A 23166-nucleotide genomic window follows, 5' to 3' on the forward strand; every position below is an offset into this window, starting at 1 on the left:
AAAGGTGATTGATGTGGGTTTGTTTTTGTATTTGAGAAGTGTTGTATAGATTTTTAAGATTATTTTTTTTATTTTTTAATATTTAACAAAAACAGAACAGACAAACACACTTGAACAAGAACAACCGCCCTCTCCCACCCCCACACTCTGCGGTCTCGAGGAAAAAAAAACAAAAAAACACCTTTCCTAGTCGCCCTCCTCTACTTCTTGTGATGCTGAGGTCATTAGGATTGATACTTGTGCTGCTGCGTTTTGTGGGGGGGGGAGCCAGCGCTGAGCTATCATTTTCTTTGTCGCGGTTGAGCCAGCTAAACAAACTTTCTTTTGTTTCCTAAGCAGGTGTAATTTAGAGTCGTCATTAAGTAACAAAACAGTCAGTAGGAATTTGACATCCTATCACATCAGATATTATTGATGTTGTTTTATTCCAAAACTCATGCACCTGTTCACACACCCAGACCATATTTAGGAAAGTTCCAGTTTGTTCAGGACAGAACGTGCAATAGGGAGTAGGAATGGCTTTGGAGATGTATCTCTTCTGAGGTGTCCAATATGTCCTGTGGCATACGTTGAAGTGGATCTGCTGGTGATTTGGGTTCTTGAAACAGTGGGAAATGTCCCAAACTGTCTCCCAATTAATTACTTTCCCCCCCGGGCTCAGCTCTCGCTCCCATTAAAGTTGGTCAATGTGTTGGTGATAATAGGGCCATAGGCTAGCATACACTTTTTTGGATACACACCTGCAAAGGCGAGGTCTTGCAGTCTTCCAGTGAGGTTTTGCTCTATTTCTCTCCATGGGACTGTAGATGAGGGGTCTATCCACACTCTGAGGGCCCGTAGCTGAAAGGCTCTATGGTACACTTTAAGGTTGGGGAGGGCCAGGCCTCCCGTGTCCATGGTACGTTGCAAGGTAGAGTATTTTAGCCTAGGTTATTTACTATTCCAAATATACTGCCGGATTACGGCATAAAGTCTCTTCCAGAAATGTATTGGTGGGGGTAAAGGGATCATTGTGCTTAAGAAGTTCACACGAGGAACTATGTTCATTTTAACAACAGCAATCCTGGACCGTAGCAATGCCGGCAGCGCAGACCAATTAGTCAGATCCCTTTGAACACTACTTAGTATAGTTTCATAGTTGTCCTGGACAACTCGCTGTAGCGATTCATGGATGGTAATGCCCAAATATGTTGCTTTGGCTTGGTATTGTATCACTAATAGCTGATGTCACCTGTTTGTTGTTCAACAGGAGCAGATTAGATTTATTCCAATTGATTTTATAGCCGGAGATTGAGCCAAATTCGTTAAAGATCTAAATAATTTTTAGAACGGAGTCCTTAAGGTCAGATATGTACAGTAAAATATCATCTGCAAATAACCCAGTTCTTCTGCCTCCTCTGTGGAAGAGGCAGGTTTAACTCTTTTAGGAACTTTTGGCACTGCGTCGGATCTGGATTGCAGGAGGATTCATACAGCTTTGAATAAAAGGATTGGAAAGTGACAGTGATCTCCTTAGAATTCGTTGAGATACCTCGGTCCGTGCGGATGCTATTGATAGCAGCTCTGGACTCGCTTTGTTTTAATTTCAGAGATAGCAATTTGCTTGGTTTACAGCTGTTAAAATAGTAATTTTGCCTCACTCTGTGCATTATGAATTCAGCTCTCCTTTTTAGCAAGTCATTTAGCTCTGCTCGATTTGTGATAGAAGAGTATGTGTAGATTTAGAAAAACAAGTCTTAAGAGATTGCTATAACGATTTACAACGTTCTTCCGACTCTGCAATCCTTGCCTCTCTCTTTTTCATCAAATTTGCTGCAAAGGAAAATGTGAAATCTCTAATAAATCCTTTAGTGGCTTGCCAGATGTACGCCGGGTCTGAAACTGAGCCAGTATTGATTGATATGAACTCCGCTAGTTTGGCTCCAAATTCTGTATTAAAAGCTGTGTTTTGGAGAAGGGAATTATTGAATTGCCACCTTCTAGATTTTTCTCCTAAGATATCACAACGGAATGTGGTTATCAGCGCATTGTGATCAGACAGGATTGCTGGTTCCATTGCTATTGTGTGGAACATCGCCTTAAGTACACTGGAGCACAAAAAATAATCATAGCGGGAGTGGGTGCGGTGACGTGCTAGTAGGATTGTGCATCCTCCATATATCTGTAAGATTGTGGGATTCCACAATAGCATTAAACATGTCCGATATGTGTTTTTGGGCTTTCGTGTGGTTGACCCCTGATCTATCCTGATTTAAGTCTAGTACCGCATTCATGTCTCCCCCTACAATTAGTGAGTATTCGTTGAGAGAAAGCAATTCATTGGTTAGGCGTGGGAAAAAGCTTTCATCATATGTAGCCGGTGCATATACTGAGACAAAGGCTATTTTCCTACTCCTTATTGTAGTACATATATACGATATCCTGCCTGAAGAGTCTTTACTACTTTTGTCTATGGTGAGTGTGCATCTTCGTGACAGCAACACAATGGAGCCCTTGGTTTTGGTGTCGTCACTAGATGAGGCAGCAACCTTAAAGTATTTATTTTGTAGACGATTTACATCTCTTTTACGTAAGTGTGACTCTTATATAAGTTCCATGTCTATGTACTTTCTTTTTAAATAATCCAGGAATTTAGCTTGTTTGATCGACCTGTTTAGCCCCCTGATGGTAACCGAAAGGATTGAAAGCTCAGCCATCTTGAAAATTGAAACGCATACTAGTCTCGAGTACCCTACCGGATTTTGCTGACAAATCTGTAGCAAAGGTTGAACTGTCAGCTCTGAGCAAGGTGTGACAAAAACATGAAAAGTAAAATAAATCCCCTAACCCTCTGAGACTGCAGACCCCCTTCCCTATTTGTAAGATGCATGACCACATCAAACGCAGTTTGTGCAAAACTCCAGTTCAAAACTACACCTCCTGTCTTAAGTCACAGGTTAATTGAAACAGGTCTGGTGAATTATTATGTTAAACATGAACAATATTATAAACACTTACAAACAATTTCTGGACTAAGCTGTGTGAAAGACAGACCATTCTAGTTGGAGCAATAAGCAGACTATGAGCTTAGCAGACCATATCCCTCATGTTCTTTCAGTCTAGCTTAGCAGTTAACAAACATAAACTGACCACCCAGCATTTCTCATGCATTTTCAGTCTGGTTAAGTGTCCCTTTAATGCTCGGCTTCAAAACTTCTATACAGTATCCTTAGGATTACCAGCCAGCATTTGTCATGTATTTTCAGTCTGGTTAAGTGTCCCTTTAAAGCTTTGTTATAAAACTTACATAGCGCATCCTCAGGATTCATGTGTTCACATGTTCCTTTTTTTTCAGCCCGATTAAGTGTCCTCAAAAATATAGATTGTAGACAGCATTAATCATTCATTAAGGTAAGTAAGGCCTAGAATCACCCTGACACTTGTAACAAAAACTTGAGAATGTTACCTTTCCAATTATATCAGGCACACCCCTGAATGTCAAAGTATATGGGAGCTGTACCACTTTTAATTTGGGTATGACGTTTAGACCAAAAAGCATGGAATTTCAAGCGTTTCTTCCGCCACTTCTGACTACAACAGTCGAGAACCCTTTTGCAATTATGTAAGCACATAATGTAATCTGAAAACTGCTGCCCTGATAAAAAAAAACAATGCAACTGATCTCAGCTGGTATTCTGTCTGGAATGGAGTGGAATGGAAATTTCTAAGTGACCCCAAACTTTTGACTGGATCCTAGATATACAGTAGCTAGACAGATATATAGATAGACAGCATATATATATATATATATATATATATATAAAATATAAATTTTTTAATGACCTCCATCACCAAGAACTCCAAGATCTGCAGCGCACATTTCAGGGAATAGGATTACGACCCAGGGGATATCAGTATGGTTTCTCTCGGGTTGAAGAGGCTGAGCCAAGCACGGTTTATTCCGACCGCTGTGGCGTCTGTGCACACACACCTCTCTACCTGCCCTGCCCCGAGACCAAGAAGCACTATGATCGGTGCTGCCTGCCGCAAGAGAGAGCTGGCTACGGTAAGCCTCATGCTAATGTTCACAATCTATCTAGCTACCTTGTGTAGGGTGACCAGATTTCCCAGAACTGAAACCGGGACACTTTGTGCGTGACCGTAGTGCTCGTGCACCCACCCGCTTTTTAACATGAACATGTGCCAGCCCAGGTCAAACATAGACAGATTACAGACGTAGATTGCTACCATTGACTCACACACAGTGGTTAAATTGGCTTTTGTAGGGAGGGGGCACCCTATTTACAGTGAATGGTCATCATTCAAAATCGTGCCGTAAAATGACTTAATGTGTTTTTACACCAAAGGGGCTCTTTTTCCAGTATGTGTAAGGTAGGGTTGAGTAGTTACTGTATTCAAGAGAAATACTTTACAATTCACTTATTTTATTGTTATTTTTTACCTTTTAGTGTTAACAGGCAGGCAACGGATTTCACCCTCGGAAAATGTACGAAATTGAACATGTTTGAAAATATTGGTTGGCAAATGTAAACATCTTTTTAAACAAGAAAATTATGTTGATGTAAGAGAATCAGGTACAATTTATTTGGCAGTTTGTTATGTTTGATTTTATCACACCGACACAGGAGGTAATTACTCAACTCAATGCATTATGAAACAACCCGAACAACACTTGAGGCACTTGTGTGCAGACATAACAGTTTACACTTTAAATACATCACATTTACTTATTCACATACTACAATTCATGCATTCATCTTCCAAATTTGTCTGATTTAAAGGCTTATTCTGTAGGCTACAGAACACATGTAGTGGTGCTGATAGTGACGTTTAGAAGTCAGAGAGACTAAATCCGTTTAGATTACAGATTATCTACAGTCTGTTGTGTATTAACATCAGCACCAGATCACAGGTAGAACATTTTGACAGCTAGCCTACTCTGTCTTTAGAAAACAGCTGGAGACTGTGTGGCCTACAAGCTGATATGGGTCTGATAACATTTTATTTAAATCGGAATCGGACCTAATAGGATTTGAGTGATTCTGCGACTGCCTGTTCAGCCTGAAGGCTGCTGGAAACGGCTGCAAACTGTCCGACTTTACAGCGGCTTTTTGTCACCGTCACCCCTGGCTGCTGCCGCCTGCTCTTGTCCACTTTACAGGCGAGACGCAGCTCATCTCAAACAAGCCTATTATGACTGATAATTCCATGTAGCCTGGGTGTCTCTGTGTAGTTTTGTTAATTAGTCTCATATGCCATGTATATGCCAGGAGATGAAAAATAATTCAAGTGAAATAACAATATTTGGTGCTAAAGGAGACGGAGCTAAGCTCCGGCAGGGTGTGTTGTGAACCTGAGGAGGCGGAGCTGTGCTCCGGTGCCCTCCGGTGCGCTCCGGCCCAATTTAACCTCTGGACACACACGTTAAAATCACACGCTGGACGCTTTATAAGTCTTTCTACATGGGTTTAGTTAATGCTCGGGGCTATAATAAGACCACGTCGGCTATGTAATCACTGACAACCGGGACAATTTCATAATTTTCATGGTTGGTGTAAACCGGGACATTTTAGCGTCACGACAGGCTTTTGTCGGGACTCAGGACAGGCAGCACAAAATCGGGACTGTCCCGGTCAAACCGGGACATCTGGTCACCCTACCCTTGTGTGACAATTACGGTTCTCTTTCATATGTATTTAAACGTGACCGTGTCGCTGACCCTTTTGGATTTTGGATTTCTTTGCGCAAGATGTTGACAGATGCCTCACCCCAGGAGACAGAGATAGTGTCAGTGCTACCGTAGATGACCCCTTGCCCTCCTCCACGTGTGACACTGGGACACAGTGTAATCTGAATCCCCTTGGAAGGTCTCACGGTAAATCTTGGGTATTTCTGGGATTATTCTATGTTTGAGTGGTTGATATGCTGTCTAAAACATACGTCGCCATACACATTGATGAAATTAATACATAGCCTACACCAAAACATAACCGCTTAGATTTGCCATGATTGTCATATGTTTGGGTGTGTTTACTGCCTCTGCCACAGCTGTGCAGGTGAACCTGAAGCCCAACATGGTCAGCGTGGGGACATAGACAACATTCAGGATGCAAACTTCCACCCCCCTCACTAGTCCTGAATAAAGTGATGGAGAAAAATGATCCCTCTGTGTAAATATGTTTGATTTATTACTATTATTATTATAACTAATTCTATTTTTTCTATTTCTCATACTTAATGTATATTTTTTCTCATATATCTACTTAATGTGTATTTGTGTTATTCTGATGTGACATTTTTTTCTTTTGAGCTGCTGTAGCACAGGAATTTCCCCAGTGCAGGATTAATAAAGTCTATATGTTATGGTTTCGGTATTTTGCTTTGTACTTTGTTCTATTTCAGTCTGGTATTTTGGTCCTATGTTTTGTCTTATTGTGATTGTTTGTTTATTCTGTGGATTGTGTCTATTTTGATAGTCTGGTTCTCTGTCTTGTCTTGTCTAGTTTTACTTCCTGTGTTTTCCTGCCTTTTTTGATTACCATGTCTCTCCTAATGTGTTTCATCTGTTGTATCACCTGTTCCTTGTTTGCTCATTACCTCTTGTATTTAGCCTCTGTGTTCCCCTTTGTCGCTTGTCAGATTGTTTTGTTTGTGTGTGTTCCATTTGTATTTGTTCCATGTGTATTTGTAGCATATATATCCATTTTGTGTGTTGTCGTTGGTGAATATGAGTCTCTGCAGTGGCGAATTGTGTGGTAGTTTCCTTAGCCAGGCTAGCAGCCCCGACCGGCATCCTTCTACTTCCTCCCCGCCTCCCTCACCTGCCGCGGCCCACAACAATCCACAGGCGCCCGCTGGTCTGGTGGATGTCCTCCAGAGGACAGTTCATGCTTTTGCGGCGAAATTTTTAAGTTTATTCCCCCCTCAAAAATAGGTAATTGAGCATTGTAGTGATCCTATCAGTGACTATGTAACTACATGGAAACAGACCAAATGATGCCTGTTTCTTGTACAGTAATAGCGTTACTGAAGGCTAGCTCTGGAAAACCGAGTCTGTGTACTTCATATTTATGTAGAATTATAATTTGCTCTTCTTATATATAACATACTGGTAGATGTTTCCTGGGTTGATTGAACTAGTTGATAACCACCTTCGTGACACCAGTTATCCGGGACCGCAGTTGTTAGGGTTAGTGAAGCCGGATTACTGAAAGAAATCCAGGCCATGTTGATCTTGCTTCGTAGTACAGGCCTCAGGGGTCCGTTTCAGAAAGCAGGTTTAGTGAAAACTCTGAGTTTGTTAACCCTGAGATGAGGGAAACTCTGGGTTTTCCGTTTCAGAAAGAGAGGTAACTTAACCTGAGTCAGTTACTATGGTAACTGAGCCTGCGAACCTAACCTGGTCGGGTGCAGGTTTTCTTCAAGAAACCTCTTTTCATCAAGAAACCTCGAGTTTCTCTCCTCCTTCTGAAATAATAATAATAAAGCCACTGTATGCAGAGCCGTCAGAAAAGTGTGACTCGCTCTGAAACGTTTTTTAAACTTTTTTTGTAGTGTTCCCTAGACACAAACCAGTGAGAGCCATTAAAAAGAAATAAATGATTATAAATTATAGTTCTGTTAATGATTATGGTGCTGCAGCCTCAGAATGGGATATAGTAGTAGCTCACTTTTTTGCCCGCAGGATTGCACCTAAATGAAATTATAGGTGTAATACAATTCCAGTTTTCACCAGTAATATTATGTTAACTGTGATTAAATATGAAATCAATACACTGTTAATGCTTACGCATTGACTCAAGCAGCAATTTTCTCCCACACCAATTCTCTCTTTTGCAGCAGCAGCCGCTGTTTTGCTTTTTTAACGAAATGCATGTTCAAACTCGCTGTTTGTGTGCATGAGTATTTCCGCCGACCCGTTTATTTGTAGTTGTTACCATGGTGAATCGTAGAATCATGGCTCCATTCATGCTGACTTTTTATTGTGGTGGTGCACGCGCGTGGACATACTCTGAGTTGATTGAACCAACTCATATCAGCTGTTCTGAAACTGAAAACTCAGTTTCCCATCTCAGGGTAAATCAACTCAGACATCAGGGTTATACTCAGAGCTTGTTAAACCTCCTTCCTGAAACAGACCCCTGATGTCTGAGGAGGATGAGGAGGAATTGTGTGAGGAGGAGCCATCTCAAACGTGTAACCCCCACCAAAAGTGAGAAAATTTAAAACCAACATAGACCAACTTTGAATTTTCGTTTTTGTGTATCTGTGGTAGTTTGAATGACCACTCCCCCCCTCTTTTTTGTTGTAGTGCCATTGATAAATTCCTTGTGCAAAGAGGAACTCATGGTCCTGTTTGCCAACTGTCTGGCCTGTTGTGAGAAGTCTGACAGTAAAATCGTGCAGCACGGAGGAACATTCATCAAAATAGAGCAGGTAAGGTTTTGTTTACACTGCAGGCCACATCTGATTAGAATATCAAATATGTTATTAAAATCTGATAGCCCTGACTGTCTGCCCACTTTGCTTATTGCAAGTGATCAGTGCATCCTCCAATCCACATTAGTTGCTATAACAGTCTAATATCTTATGGGTTTATAATGGCTGGCTTGGTTGGTGCTGACGTTGCTTCTTTTTCAACTTTCTCTGGTCAGTTAATTTACAATGTACCAGGCTTGCTTTAGTCTGTGGATTTATGACACTACTGGTCAGAAGTTTGGGATCACATTGAATTTTCTTGTTTGCAATGGAAACACACATACAATTAGTCTGCATAGGAAATATAGCAAATATAGCTACAAACAGGACATGACATTGTCAGAGTAAGAAATAATGATTTTAATCGAAATTATAATGATTAAAATCATTATTTCTTTGACAATGTCATCATGTCCTGCTTGCTATTTTTCTATGCAGGGTCATGTGTTTCCATTGAAGAAAAAAACAACTTTTGACCAGTAGTGTACAGTACTTACTCTATATTCAATCCTGATGCACTGTAGATTTTCTACAGGAATCCTACACAGGAATATGCCAGCCTGCAATCTCTTAATTGGGGCTATTCATTTCACTGGATGTATGGCATCCCAGACATTTTCAAATGTTGATAAAATCAAAATGCAATGACTTTCAAATTTCATGTGCCAAAGTTTCATTTGCAATAGAACATAGACAACATGTAAAATGTTGAAACTCAGGAATTTTACAACTTTATACATCAAATTAGGTCATTTCAAAATTGAGGGCTGCAACACTCCTCTTCTGGACTGTGTTCAAATATGGCTTTCTTTTTGCATGATGGGGCTTTAGTTGGCATCTACAGATGGCATGGTGGATTGTCTTTACAGACACTGGTTATTAAAAACTTGAAACATAATTCAAATTTGTAATTCTCCCCAGGTCAGATTCTCCCGGGCACTGTGCAAAGTACGACTCGTACTCTTTGATAGAGAGAGTAAACGAGGTGGTGGATGTTCAGCTTGTTCAGGTAAGCCTGATGTTATTAGACTTGATGTTTTCAGAAATGAACTCTGTAAGATGTATGCATAGGGCTTTATTATGTATTTCCTAACTAGTGTACAGTGTATTATAATGCTTGGACCAGCAACCCTCTGGTTCATTCACACCTCCTTCACAACCACCAGCATTCTACACTTACACTGTTATGTCATGTTGCAGAGCTCAGAGGTCCCCAACAGCTCTTAGTGTGAGATTGAGGGGCTCAAGCACAGCATCGACTTGCTGAGGAGGCAGGACCTGCATGTGTCAACCCTCATCCAAGACAGACATTGCCAGGTAAATACAATAAAGATGTAGATTTATGAATTGCACGGAGGCTGGACGTTTGGCCCTCAGTGCCTCAGCAAAAGAACAGACAGTGCAAGCATCCACAAAGTTTGCTTTCTCTTTTAGGTTGCCCAATGGGTGAGAGAAGAGCTGTGCCCTGATGGAACACTGCATTATTTTGATGTCTGGCACATTGGGAAAAGTATGTATCCATTGTTGGAACCTTGAAGCAGTTTTTGTTATTGCATTTCAATTAATAACATTTGTTCTAAACCAGGTCTGGGGAAGGCCTTGGATACAGCCTCGACAGACCAACTACTGTTGTGGAGGCCAGCCATTGTCAACCACCTTACTGGACTGCAACCTCAACCCCAGATGGCAACCCAGCTGGGATGGAAGCCAAATGGAGAAGCTTGACAAATCACATTCAGGACATCCACGACCATGACACCCCTGCCTCCAGTTGCGCTCATCCCCCTCTGGAGGGGGATCAACCTGCCTGTCATGTTCTGCTCCTTTGTTTGCAGGTACTGGGAGTGGGCGGGTAGGTGGAGCTGGGAGGGTCGTCTGTACCTGGCCATCTGAGTGTGGCTTACAGAAGGCTTTATGCCTTTATGGACTGCCTCCCTGGGAGTCTCACTTTCTCTTAGCTGGTCCTACTGCATCCATCCACCATTTTGTTCTGTGTTTGGTTTGCTGCACGTTACAACATCACACTATTCATTCACTCATCCACACATGACAAACACAACTGATGTCTTCTACACTTACACACCCCACCATTACAGTTATGTTGAATTAAGTTGTGTTATTAGTCTATTTAATCAACTACTTTTTGATTTTCTATCTGTGTGTGACCTCCCTTTTGTAGCCGGCCTTGAGTCAGATGGTAACAAATGGGGGCTCGTCTGGGATTGTTAATACTGGGAAACTGGTAAATGTAAAAAAAAAAATACATATAATAATTTGGGGAGGGTTTCACACAGATTTTTGACTAGCTCTGGTATCTGTAGGTGTTAACAGCTTGCCTTTAGGCCGGTTACACACTGCATGCGTTGCGCAAGCGTGTCAGCCGCGTGGCGTGTCCGTTTATATTTCGGCTCCCATGTTAACAGGTTAGAGCTTACACACTGCCGGCCTGAGACGCGTGCACATCAGAAACTCGGACTCACTGGACACCTATAAAAAACTGCTCAAAACTCACTTGTTTCAATTGGCCTATCCATAATTTACTTATCTTGTTTGTTTGTTTGTTTGTTTCTTTCTTTCTTTCTTTCTTTGTAAAGCGTCTTTGAGTTCCATGTAAAGCGGTATATAAAACTTATGTATTATTATTATGACAAAACCTGCATGAAGAAAAATGTGTTTACCTATTACACTTTCGTCTTCAAATTGTATCTCGGGGTGGGGGATACCACTAGTTGATGCTCTGATTTTGGCAAGGTGTTAACAATCACAAATTGTTGTAAACATATAAATACTGTGGTGACCGTGGCTTAATGCTGCATGATGGCACTGCTGGCCCTGCAGGAGGACTAACCCCCAATGGAATAAACATGTGAGAAAGAGGCTTCAGGTACTATGATGATGACTGGCTAATATGCTGATTTAAATTCCCTAAAGCTGCGCTCTTGGATCTATGAACTATGTCCAGTAGAGAGGGCAACGCGCCGGAACCATGCCATCCACAGGTCCTCGCCACTCTGTGGGCAACCAGCTGTTTCCAGAGGGAAAAGACAGTTAAGTGTTTTTTTATATAAATATTATATATAATCTTAACTTTATCACTAAGGCTTGTTTGGATATAATATTATGTTAAATCTAGGTCTGGTATATCGGAGCTGTCCCAGAGTGCTGTAATGCCTGCCGTTTTGGACGGTATTATTAATCAGGGGTGTGATTGGCATAGGACAAAAAAGCAGGAAAATATACCGTGCACCCAGTAATAGTACCGTTTTGATGGGAGATTTAGCAAATACAATTACACTTTATGTTGTTTATGTTGCAACAACTAATAAAGACCTAACTAAAGACCAGAGGTAAAATTGGGATTTGTTCTGTGGGGGAGCTCACCTTAGGGGGGTCCGGGGGTATGCCCCCCTGGAAAAAAATTTGAAAAATAAACCATCAAATGGCACTTTCTGGAGAGTTTTGTGCAAAGAAATGGAGAATGATGTGCAAAACTGCAAGGTTAAGATCCTATACTTTCCATTGTTGTAGTATCAACAGGTATTAGGGCATTTAGCATTTACATTACTGTTAATCAGTCATCACTTGATTACACATTGTATTACCTTGTTATGATATAAGAAGTGACCCATACAATGTGCCAAACATAATGTGCCACATGAAGAGACAGCAGCATATGACAGTAGCAACAGCTGACAAGATTTGGGTCTGTGGTGACTAGGTCCACCTCACACAAACTTCCTTCTCCCAATCTTTCTCTTTACTACAAGACACACACACACACACACACACACGCACACACACACTTTTCTTTTTTAAAAAGGTTTTTGTCAAAAAAACATGGTCAATAAACTGAATTTATATGACATTATACCTATTTTTTTTTAAGTAAAAAAGCAGAAATTATTAATTATTTTGACTAACAGTTAAGATCAGAGGATGTTGATTGGATCACGGACTGGTGTATGTTAAAGTTTAGTCAGGATACGGTTTTAAAACCATTTAAACTTTTTTTTCCAAATGCTATAAAATTGTATATATATATATATATATATATATATATATATATATATATATATATATATATATATATATATATATATATGTATGTATGTATATATGTATGTATGTATATGTATGTATGTATATATATGTATGTATGTATATATATATATGTATGTATGTATATATATATATGTATGTATGTATATATATATATGTATGTATATATATATGTATATATATATATATGTATATATATATATATATATATATATATATGTATGTATATATATATATGTATATATGTATGTATGTATATATATGTATGTATGTATATATATCTGTATGTATATATATGTATGTATATATATATGTATATGTATATATACACATATATATATGTATATATTAAGGGTGTGACGAGATCTTGTTTTACGAGATCTCGCGAGATTAAAACGTGACGAGATTTCTCGTCGAGGTGAAAAGTTGTCTCGTGAGGCGATGTTATGTCAGCGTGATGGAGCGTGAAATTACTATTGAAGATCCCCTTGCCACTTTTAAATCATTTGTGTGGCAACATTTTGGTTTTCTTACGGAAATAATAAACGGCGAAAGAGTGACAGTCAAGACGAACGCAATATGTAAACATTGTAAGAAAAAAATGCTGTATACCGCGGCTAACACGAGCACTATGCAAAAACACTTACAGCACCACCACAGCTCTCTACTAACTACTGCACCCGCGACGAAAACATTAAAAGGGCAAACAACTCTAAAAGCCTTTGCATCTCTGCCACCGGTAAGTGCAAGAGCCACGGCAATAACGAGGGACATAGGCGTTTTCATTGCAGCTGATATGAGGCCATTTTCTGTGGTGGAAAATGTTGGATTTCGGCGACTCCTCCACACATTGGAAACGAGGTACGTCATCCCATCACGCGCGCATTTAACTCGCACTGTAGTCCCAAACCTCTACAAAGAAGCCAAGGTCAGTTGAATAAAAAAACTATTTTCCATTCATATATTTCATCATTGAGGATTTCTTCAAATTTTTTTTAAAAATCTTGTCTCGTCTCGTTCTCGTGAACCCAATCTCGTGATGTGTCTCGTCTCGTGGAGTAAGTGTCTCGTCACACCCCTAGTATATATATATTAGGGCTGTCAAAATTAACGCGTTAATTTTTGCGTTAATTTTTGCGTTAATTTTTTAATATTTAACTCGTTAAAAAAAATTAATGAAATTAACGCAGCTGTGTTTGTTTAATTCATGCGGCGGCTGAGAAACGTAATACGTCTACATAACAGCAGGCGGCGCTACTCTGTATTGTTGCCCAAGTAATGAAAACCGGCAGCTGATTGGACGAACGCGTCACATGGGTTTGTTTTCTCCGGATATTGAGAGCCAAACTGTCATGGCGGCCGTTCAGAATACGATCTCATATTGTACTAAAATAGTTCACTGAAACATGTTTCTGAAAACATTTTAAGAGAGAAAAAGGCCTTGCAGTTGCTGAATCTGTCTTCTTTTCAGCTCAACAAAGGTCAGTTTAGAAGATTTTCGTCAGATTTTGAGAGACTAGTCACCTCATTCCGCTCGCCATTTCCGGGTGAGTCCCGACCCTTGACTGCCCTGCCGGCGACTGAACATAGGCTCGTTGGAGATGAACTGCACCTCGCCTGTAAAGTAGACGAGAGCAGGCGACAGCAGCCGGGGACGGTGACAAAAATCTGCTCTCAAGTCAGACAGTTTCTAGCCGTTTCCAGCAGCCTTCAGCAGGACTAAATAAGCCAAATTGTTGCTGCTGTTGTTCTGAAAGATATTAAACATTCTGAACTTAGCAGAACCTTTCCTTGTTTGTTTTTTTCTTCATATTTGCAAAGTTAAGTGATTTAGCATTTAAATATCCATTATTACAAGCTTCAGTCTCAATTTAAAAAGCGATTAATCGCGATTAATTACAGCAAATTGTGCAATTAATTAGTTAATTTTTTTTAATTGATTGACAGCCCTAATATATATATATATATATATATATATATATATATATATATATATATTTTACCTGCATATAACGTTGTATGGAACCCATAAAACATGCATCCATGTTAATTTTCTGCAATTTGGTTGAAACCCATATTTCTGATATAAAAACTTTTTCAAAATGGTCAAATTTGACCCGAGGACAACACAAGGATTAAAAGTCCATACTTGAGGATACTCAGAAACATGTAGCTATTTACCACTTCAAAAAAATGTATGTTGGAACGCCGCTTCACAATCCGCGAAATTGATATTTTGTTGTGTTTTCTAGTAAATTAAGTACCCTAAGTTTTAGATTAGTTGTTGGTCATTCTCAACACCTTTCTATCCCCTGCTGTCACTTATCAAGTCTGGACTCTGTGCTGCTGCCAGCCTGTGTAGCGTTGCTACGTTACTCACCGTCAATCAACTGTTAGCTTCAGCTGGCTAACGTTAGCTGTCAACCTCCCGCCTAACGGTTACCGCAAGATAGTGTTCTAGCGAGGATTATCCCTTCAGACCACAGTGGACTTCAGTGGACTCTCCATCCAAACTCCCGACTGGACCTTCGTCGGCCACGATTGACGGACTCTTTGAAGTCCACATACTCCCTGTGTCCGCCGATTACCTGGTAGCTTTGAGACACCTGGTCAGCTGTCGGCTTGCGCCAGCTAGCTTCTGTTAGCTTCCACTGAGCCCAGCACATCTGTTCGCGCTGTGTAGAGGTCTTTTTCCCGGCTGTGAAATTCATGGTGAAATTACGATTCCTAAGACCCGCCCTTCAATCACCTGATTTGTTCAGGTCTTATCCCCTGACCAATTGGCTATGGTCAAATGCCTGCTAATGCGACCCGGTCATTATGTTTACCAGAGCTATGCGCGCACCCATAGGTACTCTATATATCGGGGTGTCCCTTCACTGCGAGAACAGGCCAAAATTATAATTCAATTTGCAGCAATTCCTCCACCAGTCATGATTCGGCATAACAAAAGAACTGCCAGGGTCAATAACATACTGATCAGCATTCGTGAGGTGCTTTGCATTGACTATTTATGGTTAAAAATGGGTGTGTACAGGGCGGGATAAGAGGCTGATCCACGTACACACACTTGTAGGTAATCTCTAATTTGTAAAGGGAACATTGCTTACAGGTGTGCGTACACACGGTTTTATAAATCTGAATTATTTTTTTTTGGTGTATGCCATTTTGGGCTTTTGGGCGTACGTACATTTTTAGTAAGGATCCTACGCACAGTTTTATAAATGAACCTCCTGGTCTTTGGTAACAAAGTAAGAGGCCCTTTAGCCTCACTACATAATGACTGGAAAGCTGAGGAGGCTCCAACCAACTTAATAGATTATGTAAATGGTTTCAGACAGCGGTTGTACCATGCAAATAAATTGGCGAGAGATAATCTGCAGGAAGCTCAGAATAAAATAAAAACTCTATATGATCGGCGGGGAGAACTCTGTGAATTTAGTCCAGGTGATCAGGTTCTGGCACTTCTGCCGTTGGTTGGCTCTCCTTTTCAGGCCAAGTTCTGTGACCGAAAAGTGTCAGACCTGAATTTTATCTCAACCTCAAATCGAAAGAAGTCTGTACAGTTGTGCCACATCAATTTGTTAAAACCCTATTATGCTTGCTCTGCTATGCCAGGTCCCGGGTCTATAGTTTCCTCAGGTGCAGCAGCAGTGTTTCTCAAACTTTTTTCAATAATGTTCCCCTTTTGAATTGTTTCTTTAAGCCAAGTACCCGCTGACCAGCGCTAATCATTTTTGGTAGAAAAAAAGGTCTATATAAAGAGGAACAGTACAGCACTGTCAGAAATAGATTTACTAAACAACAGCCTTGTAACTGAAAAAACATTTAAATGCTGATGAAAAAGGAGACAAAAACTGTAAAAAAAAAAAAAAAAAAAAAAAAAAAAAAAGACAAAAGACAAAACTTTGGAAAAAGATGGTACAAAGGAGGAAGAAAGGAAGGCAAGAATAGGTCGAAAATAGTATCAAAAACTTCAAAAAACAGTGAAAAAAGCATAAAAAGTAGGACAGTAGAAGGAAGGTAGAAAACATTTTTGGTAGAAAAAAAAAAGTCAACATAAAGAGGAACAATGTTCTGGACAACAGCCTTGTAACTATTAAACATTTTGTTAAATATCTCACATACCCCCCTGCAGTCCTCCAAAGTACCCATAGGGGTACACGTACCCCCATTTGAGAAACACTGCACTAGAGCATTGACCTCCATCTGTGGATCTGACAGTAGGAAATGAGGAAGAGTTTATTACACCCGAAGATGGTATGTTAAGAGGGCATCATAAGAACTCTGAGTCACTTGATAAACTGAAGGTAGTGTTAAAACATTTACTGAGCGTACAGTTAATGAAACTGATAAAAAAAATTATCCATGTTTATTCGCTGATGTTCCGTCTCGCACTCATCTTACTGAACACAACATTGATGTGGGAGATGCTAAACCAGTCAGACAACGCTTTTATTGCATTTCTCCGGACAAACGCAAGCAGTTAGAATAGGGTGACCAGACGTCCTGGTTTGACCGGGACAGTCCCGATTTGATGTTGCTTGTCCTGAGTCCCGACAAAAGCCTGTCGGGACACTAAAATGTCCCGGTTTACACCAACCACTATGAAATTGTCCCGGTTAAACTGTTAAAATGCTGACAGCTAAACGGTGTAAAAGAGTGAGTGTATTGTAGAGGATTCCAACAGCGGGACGTACAACAGTCTGCCGCTAAAGCTATGAACTAAAAGACACATACTAGCTAGCACTAGGCACTTGGCTCACTGCTGTTGTGTCCTCACCTCGGCTCCTCAGACCACATCTCTATTATGTTGACACCTCCATACAGACCTCGGATGAAACTAGTGAAACCAGTCAGAATAAAAATTTGAGTTTGGCCTGAGGGGAGCACCTCAGCACTACCGGACTGCATGGAAATCACAGACTGGAATATGTTCAGACTGTAATGAATTGATTGCATCAATAGGTGCACTGATGATGTAACAATGACCAGAACAATCACTGCGCACCCTAATCAGAAACCATGGATGACAGGGGAGGTTCACTCTCTGCTGAAGATACGAGACACAGCCTTCAGAGCGGTTGATGAGGCATCTCTGAAGACTGCAATGAGAATGGGAATGAAAAGAGCGTAACAACAGTACTCTAGGAAGATTAACAACTTTACTGACAGCAGAAACACAAGGCACTTGTGGAAGGGAATACAGGAGATCACAGATTACAAAGCCCCCCCCCACAGGTGTGTGACAGTGATCCGTCCCTCCCCAATCAGCTGAATTACTTTTTTTCTTTTCTTTTTTTTTCAAAGATAATTTTTTGGGCTTTTCCGTCTTTAATGGACAGGAAAGGTGAGAAAGGGGAGAGAGAGGAGGAAGACATGCAGAAAATTGTCATAGGTCGGAGTCAAACCCTAGACCTCTGCGTCGAGGCATAAACCTCTAACATATGTGCGCCTGCTCTACCCACTGAGCCAACCCAGCCACAGCTGAATGACTTCTATGCACAGTTTGAGGCCACAAACTAAAACAACACTCCTGCCCTGAAAGCCACGCACAGCCTGGAGAACAGGCTCTCCGGCGTCTGGCAAAAATAGAAGCTCTGTGTATCTGCTCCGGAGGGCTGCGGATCGCCGGAGCTGGGACACAGTCGGAATTATGCAGTCAGTGGAAATACACATATTGACTTTAATGGAAACCTAATGACTCCGCCGCCGTTTTGGAGCCATTCCGCAGCCGTTACGCAGCCGTTACGCAGCCGTTACGCAGCCGTTACGCAGCCGTTACGCAGCTGGTGGAAAATGGGGGTAAGTTTCACCCCATCCACTGTCAAAAGAGTCCTGTCCCGGATCAATCCCTGCAGGCTACTGGACCGGATAACAGACCTGAAAGGGTACAAAGAGAATGTGCCGAACAGCTGAAAGATGCCCTCACAGACATCTTTAACACTTCTCTGCTCCAGGCTGTTTTCCCAAATGCCTCAAATCTGCCACAATAATATCTGTGAAGTCCTCTGTATCGTGTCTGAATGATTATCGCCCCATAGCACTAACACCGACTATTATGAAGTGCTTTGAGAGACTGGTCATGCAGCACATCACAAATAACATATTGCCCCCCACCCTGGAACCCACCAATATGCTTATCAAGCCAACAGGTCCACTGATGATGCTGTATCCACTACTGTGCACCTGACACTTACACACCTGGAAAAAAAGAACACACCTCAGAATGCTCTTTATTGACTTCAGCTCTGCATTCAATACCATCATTCAACAACCGCTGATAAGGAAGCTGGATACACTGGGTTTTCAACACACATCTCTTCAACTGGATACTGGACTTTCTCACCTGCAGGCCACAGTCAGTCAAAATAGGAGGCAAAACTGCTGGACGTGCCTGGAACTCCTCCCTAGGGAGGCGCCCACAGGGCATCCTTACCAGATGCCGGAAACACTTCAACTGGCTCCTTGCGACGCAAAGGCGCAGTGGCTCTACTCCGAGCTCCTCACGAATGACTGTGCTTCTCACCCTATCTCTAAGGGAGACGCCAGCCACCCTCCTGAAGAAACCCATTTCAGCTACTTGTACCCTGGATCTCGTTCTTTTGGTCATGACCCAGCCTTCATGATCATAGGTGTGGGTAGGAACGAAAACTGACCGGTAGATCGAGAGCTTTGCCTTCTGGCTCAGCTCTCTTTTCGTCACAACGGTGCGATAAATTGAATGTAATACTGCACCCGCTGCGCCAATTTTCCGACCAATCTCCCGCATCCATCCTCAATCGCTAACAAGACCCCAAGGTATTTGAACTCCTTCACATGGGGTAAGGACTCATTCCCTACTTGGAGTAAGCACTCCATTGGTAGTTCCTGCTGAGAACCATGGCCTGAGATTTAGAGGTGATGATCCTCATCCCAGACGCTTCAAACTTGGCTGCGAACCGATCCAGTGAGTGCTGAAGGTCACAGGCCGATGATGCCATCAGGACCATATCATCTGCAAAGACCAGCGATGAGACCCCCAGCCCACTGAACTGCAACCCCTCCCCACCCCGACTACACCTCGCCTACGCAAAGAAAAAACACTTATCCCAAAAAACAGCTGATAAAACCAAATTGTTGGATTCACATGTATCCATCTTGTATCCAAGTTAAATCACTCACATTACTGTATTGTGTGAACAGTTAGCTTCATTCAATATTTAATGTGGTGTTTTATTTTGCAAATGTTCCACCAAAAAAAGGTTCAATTAAATTTTATTTATAGTATCAAATCATAATTAAAGCTGCGAGCAGCGATGGACGGGCCCTCACGCCTCTGCGCACGTTGGGGTTACCGGCGGACGCCGCTCCTTGCGACCGCGCATTTGCGTGGCACTCAGATGCCGCGAATCGTCAACAATGAAAAGGGAACTTCCCGCCGAGTACAACGATAGCTCCCACAAGACTCTACGTCATACGGTTCATTAGCTGTGAAAAGGGGCGTGGCAAAAGCATAAGGGGCAGGTCAAACCATCACCAATTAAAAAGGAAGTCTGTGCTGAGTTCAATGATACCTCACACAAGAATCTACCTTTGAAGGGTCAGCATTTATTCAAAAGGGCGTGGCTTCAACATAGGGGGCGGGCCAAACCATCACCAATGAACAAGGAAGTCTCTGCTGAGTTCATTGATACCTCACACAAGGGTATACCTTAAACGGTTCAAATGTTATGAACGGGGGCATGGCCTGAGTAAGTGGGCGTGGCCATATTATAGGGGACGGCTCAGTATCACACGTAGACCACATATTCTGAGTTTCATGCAAATCGGATGATGTTTGTCATATAAGGCAGATTTCCTGTTGCCAGCGGGGGGCGCTATGACCAAAAGTCAATTTTGGCCTGTAGGTGTCCTCAGGCCTGGACCCTTGTCAATTGTGAGAAATTTCGGGCAGACACGACAACGTACATTCAAGTTACAACAACTTCTTTGTTCATCGCTGAACACTCAAAGTGGTTGCCACGCCCACACCGTCTGACGAAAAGTTTTTCTTTTAATAACTTTTCATCTTTAAGGTGTTGCGATTGTACAAACCAAATTTGAACTCCATCGGATGAAATCTCTAGGAGTAGTTCGTTAAAGTATAGCACCTTGACTTTTAGGCCTACTTCCTGTTTACACTAGGGGGCGCTATGACTTTTGTCCAGTAAATGTCCTCAGAGTTGGAGTGTTATGAATCCTGAAAAGTTTCGAGCCAGTTGGACAATGTACACTCGAGTTACACCCACTTCCTATTTCGGCGGCAAAACGCACAAAATGGCCGCCACGGCAACGCCCTATGACGAAAAGTTTTTCTTTTACCAACTTTTCATCTTTAACGTCTTAAGATGGCACAGACCGAATTTGAAGTTGATCGGATAAAATCTCTAGGAGGAGTTCGTTAAAGTACAACATGTGGAAATGGCCAAAATTGCACTAATTTCGCACTTTGAAATCAAGATGGTGGACTTCCTGTTAGGTTTAGGGTATGGCTCCAATGAAGTCTTTTGTACATCTTGACATGTTACATATGTGTACCAAGTTTCGTGAGTCTACATTAAATGCACTGCAGGGGCTCAATTGTTTTAACTTTGTAGGGGGCGCTAGCGAGCAGTTTTTGTACGCCTATTCCTGAAACCCTTAAAATACGTAAAATGTCACCAGACTTGATGCAACCGCCAATTTTGGTGAGTTTTTGAATATGGTAAGCCCCTCAAAAAGGCGATCCATTTACAGAAAATAATAATTCCTTCAGTTTCAATAGGGCCTTCACCACTGTTGGCGCTCGCGCCCTAACAAGAGACACTTTACAGATAGACTAGGTATGGACCACACTCTATAATTTACAAAGACCCAATAATTCCAATAATTCCCCCAAGAGCAAGCATTTAGTGAAACAGTGGCGAGGAAAAACCTCGGACAGACCCAGTCAATCAGGAAGCTGATGATCCACTGACAGGTGGAGGCAGGCACTGAGAACTGGGTGAGCTTCTGATGTAGGAGTTCAGGGATAATAGTGTTTTGAAAGCCAAGCTGAAGTCCACAAACAGGATCCTGGCATACGTCCCTGGGGAGTCGAGGTGGTGCAGGATGTAGGTGGTGCAGTCCCATATTGACAGCATCATCCGCCGACCTGTTTGCCCTGTAGGCAAACTGCAGGGAGTCCAGCAGGGGTCCTGTTTTGTCCTGGCTCACCAGTCTTTCAAAGGATTTCATGACCACAGATGTCAGTTGGTGCAGTCAAAGCAAGACTGCAACTCCCGCTTTGATTCCCTTGTCCATTTCTTTACAGTCTTTGCCACAGGTTTGGAAGTTTTTAGTTTTTGCTTGTAGGTTGGGATGAGATGAAGCAGACAGTGGTCGGAGAGTCCTAGAACTGCCCGGGCAATGGTTCGATTGGCATCCTTTAAAACTGTGTAACAGTGGTCCAATGTGTTTTTGTCCCTGGTGGGAATTTTTATATGCTGTCTGTATTTAGGGAGTTCCTGATTGAGTTTGGCGCTGTTAAAATCCCCAACAATAATGACAAGAGAGTCAGTGTGTTTTTTCTCCATGTCTTATCTGGTCGGCTAGCTGTTGTAGCGCGTCCGCTATGCAGGCTTGTGGTGGAATGTAAACACCAACCATGACAAACGAGGAAAACTCCCGTGGAGAAAAGAAAGGCTTACAGTTTATAAAGAGAGTCTCTAAAGCGTGTTTTACAATAACCGCAGCCCAGCTGACGTGCGCATTTGTAACATCATGAAATTGCAGTAACTATTTATACCCACGCGGCGGATCTGCGAAAGTCCTAGTTGTTGTGGTTGAGAAGCAGCAGCTCATCCATCTTGTTTGCCAGGGACTGTACGTTTGCTATGTGAATGGCTGGAAGTGAGGTGCGTAGTCCCCGCTTCCTTAATTTCACCAGTGCTCCTGCTCTTTTCCCACGTCTGCGTCTCCGGCAGATTCCACAGAGTATTCCTCAAAGTGGTTTACAGAAATTCATAGCCTACATGTCATATATTAAATATATAGGTGTCACATATATACTACACTGTACTGATTGCGATGCAACACACTTTATTACAAAACAGTTACAGTTTTTGTATAATATAATTACTATACAATACTGAACAAATCGGTAATTTTGGGATCCAAAAGTGGTTGTGAGTCCCTCAGGCTGTGGCAGGCAGATACATATTTAGCTGTCAGTGGAGCTGCTGTCCCCTCTCCTAGGAGAACTTCCAGCTTCTTTTCTGGTGTTAACATTGGGAAGTTTTATCTTTTTGGCAATTTTTCCAAGGTGTAAATCTCTTAGTGAAGATACTTGTTCACAGTGGTGGAGGAAGTGCATCTCTGTCTGACCCAGTTGGTGGTCACTGAGCCTGTATTTAGTCAGGATCCGTCTCTTTTTCGTATCTCTGATAGTGTGCAGATACTCTGTCAAATAACAATTTAGTCTACTTTGTTTGCTTTCTCTAATGTTCTAAATATTGATCTTTTGAATTATTCATAATTTTTTTTGTTCTGTTGTGTTGTTATGAACCAGTGCTGATGGGAGCCTAGTTAGTTAGCTTCACCATTAGCTGACTGAGGGACTGTTTTCAGGATTTGGCTTTTGTGTTTTTA

The 23166-nt window shown here is 41.7% G+C and overlaps 1 protein-coding gene and 1 long non-coding RNA gene across 2 annotated transcripts in view; one reads left to right on the forward strand and one right to left on the reverse strand.

Annotated features, from left to right (window-relative positions):
* Positions 1-23166, reverse strand: part of LOC114559657 (synaptotagmin-9) — a 162277-nt gene that overhangs the window by 135670 nt on the left and 3441 nt on the right. The gene's annotated exons all lie outside the window — the stretch shown is intronic.
* LOC114560729 (uncharacterized) lies at positions 3900-6158 on the forward strand. The gene is made up of 3 exons (XR_003693224.1): positions 3900-4045; positions 5750-5875; positions 6049-6158. It is a non-coding gene; the product is annotated as an uncharacterized LOC114560729 (long non-coding RNA).

Source organism: Perca flavescens, chromosome 8, assembly GCF_004354835.1.
Source record: "Perca flavescens isolate YP-PL-M2 chromosome 8, PFLA_1.0, whole genome shotgun sequence".
Classification (NCBI taxonomy): Eukaryota; Metazoa; Chordata; class Actinopteri; order Perciformes; family Percidae; genus Perca; species Perca flavescens.